Raw genomic sequence first — 6,384 nt, 5'->3', positions numbered from 1 at the left:
CCTCAAGGATCTAGAAATAGAAATTCCATTTGACCCAGCAATCCCATTACTGGATATATATCCAAAGGATTATAAATCGTTCTACTATAAGGACACATGCACACGAATGTTCACTGCAGCACTGTTTACAATAGCAAAGACCTGGAACCAACCCAAATGCCCATCGATGATAGACTGGACAGGGAAAATGTGGCACATATACACCATGGAATATTCTGCAACCATCAAAAACGATGAGTTCGTGTCCTTTGTAGGGACATGGATGAACCTGGAAACCATCATTCTCAGCAAACTGACACGAGCAGAAAATCAAACACCACAAGCTCTCACTCATAGGCAGGTGTTGAACAATGAGAACACAGGGAGAGGAGCACTACACACTGGGGTCTGTCGGGGGGAAAGAGGGGAGGGACAGTGGGGGGTGGGGAGTTGGGGAGAGGTAGCATGGGGAGAAAAGCCAGATATAGGTGATGGGGAGGAAGGCAGCAAATCACACTGCCACGTGTGTACCTATGCAACAATCTTGCACATTCTTCACATGCACCCCAAAACCTAAAATGCAATAAAAAAATAATTAAAATAAATAAATATTTTAAAAATGTTGTTTTGTATGTTATATCAACATTTAATGGTTTTTATTACTATGTAATGAAAAAAATATTTCAAAATTTTTTTATTTTTTAACTTTAATTACTTACATAAAGAAAAAGTCTTAGAGATCTTATATAAAGTTAAAAAATGTAAAGGGATGCTAGACCCCAAAATATTTAGAACTTCTCATTTAGAAATATTCAGACTAAGCCACATACAACTTGTTACTTGATCTATTTTCTTTCTTTCTTTTTTGTTTTAGGAGATGAGGTCTCGCTCTGTCACCTTGGCTGGAGAACAGTGGTGCAATCACAGCTCACTGCAGGCTTGAAACCCTGGGCTAAGGATTCTCCTGCCTCAGCATCCTGTGTAGCTGGGACTGTAGGTATATATGATGACACCCGGTTAATTTTTAATTTTTTTTTATAGACATGGGGTCTCACTTTGTTGGTTAGGCTGGTGTCAAACTGCTGGCCTCAAGTGACCCTTCCATGCTGGGCTCCCATCCTAGAAATATGATCCACCACAATGAACACTTGTTCAATTTTCTAAAAAAAATAAACATTTCTAAAGTAAGGCTGTGGGATGATGGCAGGAAGATAAAAGTAAAAAACAGAAAAATAAATTCTAATGATTTATTCCCACATATTCTTTTGACGGCAAGAAGAACTTTTAGTAGTTATGTTTTTTCTAAACAAACAAAAGGCAAATAAACAATGTTGTACAGGAACTTCAATACACACTGTAATATTCTCACTTTTCTGACATCAGTTAGGGAGATTCTTGGTGGTTTACTTAACTATCACTATCAGTATTTTGCTCCTCTGATCATTTTTATCAACTTACTCATGGTTAACTTCTCTCCAAGTATGTCACATCGTGACACACTGCTGCTACACAAACATGGCCAGGGTCATCCTACTCTACATGTAGAATGCTTCCCTAATTTCTTTTTTTATGCTCTGTCTCTGTGTTTTGCATTTTTCTTACCTTTATTACCAGAAACTCCAGAAAGTGAGTTGTACTAATTTATCACCATTTGCTTCATTAATTTATACTTTGCTTATATGGAATTTTCCCCAACAGCCCTCATTACAATTTCTAACCTGTTGTTTTCTTTTTTTTTTTCTGAGACAGAGTCTTGCTGTATTGTCCATGCTAGAATGCAGTGGTGCTATCACAGCTGAATGCAGCCATGACCTCCCAGGTTCAAGTGATCCTCCCACTTCAGCTTCCCAAATGGCTGAGACTGTAGGTGTTTGCCATTATGCCCATCAATATTTCGACTTTTCCAGCCCGTGGGTTCCAGAGGCCTGACTGTGAAATGTGAGTATGCATGAATTTTGGTATATGCAGAGATGAGGATCTGGAAGTAATCCTCTCTTTATACTGAGGGATGACTGTAGATGTTTTTACAATTATGCTGGAGGACACATATTGTTCCATAGCCTTGAAAATGATAGTTTTAAGGCCAAATAATTGAGTGGAATAATAGGAAAAGCAGCTGGCCAGGTGTGGTGGCTCACACCAGTAGTCACAACACATTGGGAGGCTGAGGCAGGATGATGGCCTAAGGCTGAGTCTGAGACAGGCCTCAATGACAAAGAGAGTCACTATCCCGATGGAAAACTACATGAATTAGCCTAGTGTGGTGGCATGTGCCTGTAGCCCCAGCTACTTGAATCCAGGAAGGCTGAGACTGCAGTGAGCCATAATCAGGCCTCTGCACTCCAGCCTGGGTGACAGAGTGAGACCCTGTCTCAAAACAACAAAAAACTAGCAGCTAACATTAACTGATCTTTTACCAGGGGCCTATAAATATCATAGTTCAATTTATTATAACTGTTTATTTCACTTAACCTGTCTTAAATTACTCCCAGATTTTCACTGTTTGTGCAGTTGACCTTTGGTTTAGATTGAATTGTCTCCCAAGGTATTTCCAGAAGTGAGATTACTGTGAGTTATGGTGGTCATTCTCATTGCCCTTGATATAAATTGACAAGGTTTTGGGTGCCTCCCAGCTATAATCTCAGCACTAAGCCTATGGAGGGAGGCTAAGGCAGGAGGATTGCTTGAGGCCAGCAGTATGGTGAGACACTGTCTCTATTACTTAAAAAAATTGCCAAGCTTTACCTTGGAAGGGTTATATACAATTTAAACACCCCCCCATAGTATAAGAAAGTGCCCATTTCACTGTACCTTTACCAGCACATGATATTATACTTTAATAGGTTATTTTATTATTTTAAATAGATAAAAGACCTCATGTTGCTTTATTTATTTGTCATATTTCAATGTTTTTCCTTATCTTAGCTTATTAGCTTTATTTTTCTGTCTGTAAATGGTTGTCTTTGTTATTTTGTTCTTTGAGACAGGGTCTTGCTCTGTTACTCAGGCTTGATTGTAGTGGCATAATCATGACTCACTGCAGCCTTGACGTCCCAGGCTCAAACTACCCTCCCTCTTCAGCTTCCTGAGTAGCTGGGACCACAAGTGTGCACCTCCACACCCAGCTAAGTTTTTTCTTTTTGTGGATATAGACAGGGTCTTGCTATGCTGCCCAGGCAGGTCTCTAGCTCCTGGCCTCAAGCAATCCTCCTGTACTGGCCTGTTAAGTTGCTGGAATTTCAAGCATGAGCCACCATGCCTGGCCTTGGCCAGTCCTGTATTCTCTAGAGTTCCCTTTACTTTGTGCTAGCTGATCTCTCATTATGCTGTTCCCCTGTTATAATGAATAATTCTCTATATTAAATTTTACCACTTTAAACTTTTGAGTGGTTTATGTCTCCTGTTTGCACTCTAATACAGAGTTGATGCTAGGAAGGGTCCCAGGAGATAGACCCACGCAGATGGGATTTGGGCACAGGTTTGGTTATCCAAGGGGCAGTGCTGAGCTCCTTGCCTATGGGAAATGGGATGCTGGTGATTTCAGGGAGTGACCTTATCATGACTCAAGCTACCACTTACTGTTGATTGTGATGAAATGCCAGCTGAGGCCCATGCTCTGGGAGCTAAGTGGTTGCTGCACTTGACCGCTATAATGGCTGGTGTGGAAAGGGTCCTTTTGGATGTACTTGAGCAGAGGTCCCCAAACCCTGAGCCATGGAGCTGTAAGGAGCCACACAGCAGGAGGTGAGTGATGTCCAGTGAGGGAAGCTTCACATTCCCGCCTGAGCTCTGCCTTCTCTCAGATCAGCAGCAGCATTAGATTCTCTTAGAACAAACCCTATTGTGAACCATGCATCCCAGGGATGAAGGTTGCATGGTCCCTGTGAGAATAATGCCTGATGATGTGTCACTTTCTCCTATCACACTCAGATGGGACCATCTAGTCACAGGAAAACAAGCTTAACGTATACTAATTCTAAATTATGGTGAGTTCTGTAATTATTTATTATCTATTACAATGTAATAATGGAAATAAAGTGCCCAATAAATGTAATGTGCTTGAATCTTCTGGCTCCGCTCCTGCCTCCCGGCAGCCTCTCCAGACCCATAACTTTTTCCATGTCGGCCTCTACAGACCAAGCTCATGGCTCGCAATGGCCTATTTAGGCGCATACCCTACCTCATGGTAGTCTTCACAGTTGAGGCTACTGCCTCACGGCAGCCTCCACAGGCCCAGCTCTTCCCTTACAATGGCCTCTTTAGTTCTAGCTCCTGCCTCTTGGTGGCCTATCCGGGACAAAAGTGTCCACAAGTCGGCCTCTCAAGCCCCAGATCTTCCTCCCAGCTGTGCCTAGAGGCCCAGCATCTGCCTCACAACAACCTCTTTCAGCTCAGCTCCTGCCTAGCTCCTGGTGGCATTTTTAGGCCCAAAACTGCCTCAAGTAAAGCTCTCCAAGCCCACCTTCAGCCTCTTAATGTCTTGGACAGGCCCAACTCCTAAGTAACAGTGGCCTCTCCAGGCCCAGCTCCTGTCCCCTGACAGGCTGTTCAGGCCCAAAACGTCCTCAAGTCAGCCACTTTAGGCACAGCTCCTGCCTCCGACTGGCCTCTTCAGGCCCAGTTCCTGCATCTCGGTGGCTTCTCCAGACTGACAACTTTCTCAAGTCTGCCATTCCAGGTCCAACTCCTGCCTCCCATCGGCCTCTACAGGCCCCAACTCTGCCTCACAGCAGACTCTCCAGGCCCAGCATCTGTCTCACTGCAGCGCCGCCAGGCCAAGCTCCTGCCTTTCAGCAGCCTCGACAGGCCCAGGTCCTGCCCATGAACAGGCTCTCCTGGCTGGAATCTTCCTCAAGTTGGCAACTCCAGGCTTAGCACTTGCCTCACACTGAGCTCTTTAGGCCCAGCTTACGCCTGTTGCAGCCTCCCCAGCCAAAGCTACTGCATGCCAGCAGCCTCTCCAGCCCCAGCTCCTGGCTCCCATCTGCCTCTGCAGGCCTAACCTCTGCCTCACAGCAGACTCTTCACGTCCAGCATCTGCCTCACCATGGCCCCACCAAGCCAAGCTCCTGCCTTTCAGCAGCCTCTACACGCCCAGTTCCTGCCACCCCATGGTCTCTTTAGGCCAAGATCAGGCCTCACGGGTGTCTTTCCAGATGAAGATTTTGCCTTATGGGAACCTTCCCTGGCTAGGGGGCTGCCTGTTCCTTGGAAGCCTGGATAGGCCCAGGTCCTGCCTCATACGGGCATCTCTGTGCAAAACTTATGACTCACAATGGCATCTCCAGCTGCAGCTTTGGTCCCGGGACGGCGTCTCCAGGCACAAAACTTCCTCAAGTCAGCCTCTCTAGGCCCAGTTACTGCCTCCCGGTGGCCTCTGAATGCTGAAATCATTCTCAAGTTGGCCTCTCCATGCCCAGCACATGCCTCCCATTGGCCTCTAAAAGCCCAGCCTCTGTTTCATTGCAGATTCTCCAGGCCCAACTCTGTCTTGGCTGAGGATACAGGAACACCTGCTGCCTCATAACAACCTTTTGGCCCAGCTCCTGACAATTTGCCAAGGGCCACTATGCGCCCAAAACATCCTTAAGTCAACCACTCCACCCAACTTCTCTCTCCCAGTGGCATGTAAAGGCTCAGCTTTAGCATGAAAAAGGCCTCTGCACCACCCACACTTTACTTCTCGAAGACTTTTGGAGGTCTCTTTGGGCCCAGATTATGCTTCTCCTTTCATGGCCTCTCCAGGCCCAGGTGCTGCCTCCCAACATTCTTCCGGGCCCAGTTCTTCCTCCTGGCTGCGTCTACTGGCCCACCTCCTTCCTCGCCTTGCAACAACCTCTGTGGACTCAGCTCGCCCAGCTCCCAGTGGCCTCCGTAGGCCACAGCCTTCCTCACATTGGGCGTTCCAGGCCGATCCTCTGTATCATGTCTGTCTCTCAAGGTGCAGCTTCTGTTTCATGGTGGCCTTTTTTAGTCGAACTCCTGCCTCGCCATGGCCTCTTCAGGCTTATCTTCTGCCTCTTAGTGGACACTCAAGGCTCATCTCCTCTCTCATGGTGGTCTTTTGTGTCCTGCACTTGCCTTTCAGTGGCCTCTTCTGGATCCAGCTCTATAGGTGTTTGTTTGTCAACTGCATCCTGAAGCCCAAAGCTTCCCTAAACTCTCGTGTGTTCACTTCCTAGCAGTGTGCCTTAGCTAAAGGCCTGCATCTACTTTTACCTTGAGAGTGGATTTCTGCCAGATTTGTAGCAAATTCTGCCTGTGTCTTCTTACAGTGTTGTCTGCTTTACTGAATGTCTTATGGTTTTTCCTGTTTTCTGAGGGTTTGGAGCGGACTGGGCCTCTGCTTGGGCTGTTTGTCTTTGCCCTGGACATGGTAGCTGCTGATTTCATGTCTTCTTTTTG

This window comes from Cebus imitator, unplaced genomic scaffold, assembly GCF_001604975.1.
Source record: "Cebus imitator isolate Cc_AM_T3 unplaced genomic scaffold, Cebus_imitator-1.0 Scaffold792, whole genome shotgun sequence".
NCBI lineage: Eukaryota > Metazoa > Chordata > Mammalia > Primates > Cebidae > Cebus > Cebus imitator.
The sequence above is the reverse complement of the archived record's forward strand: the minus strand, read 5'-3'. Positions refer to the sequence as shown.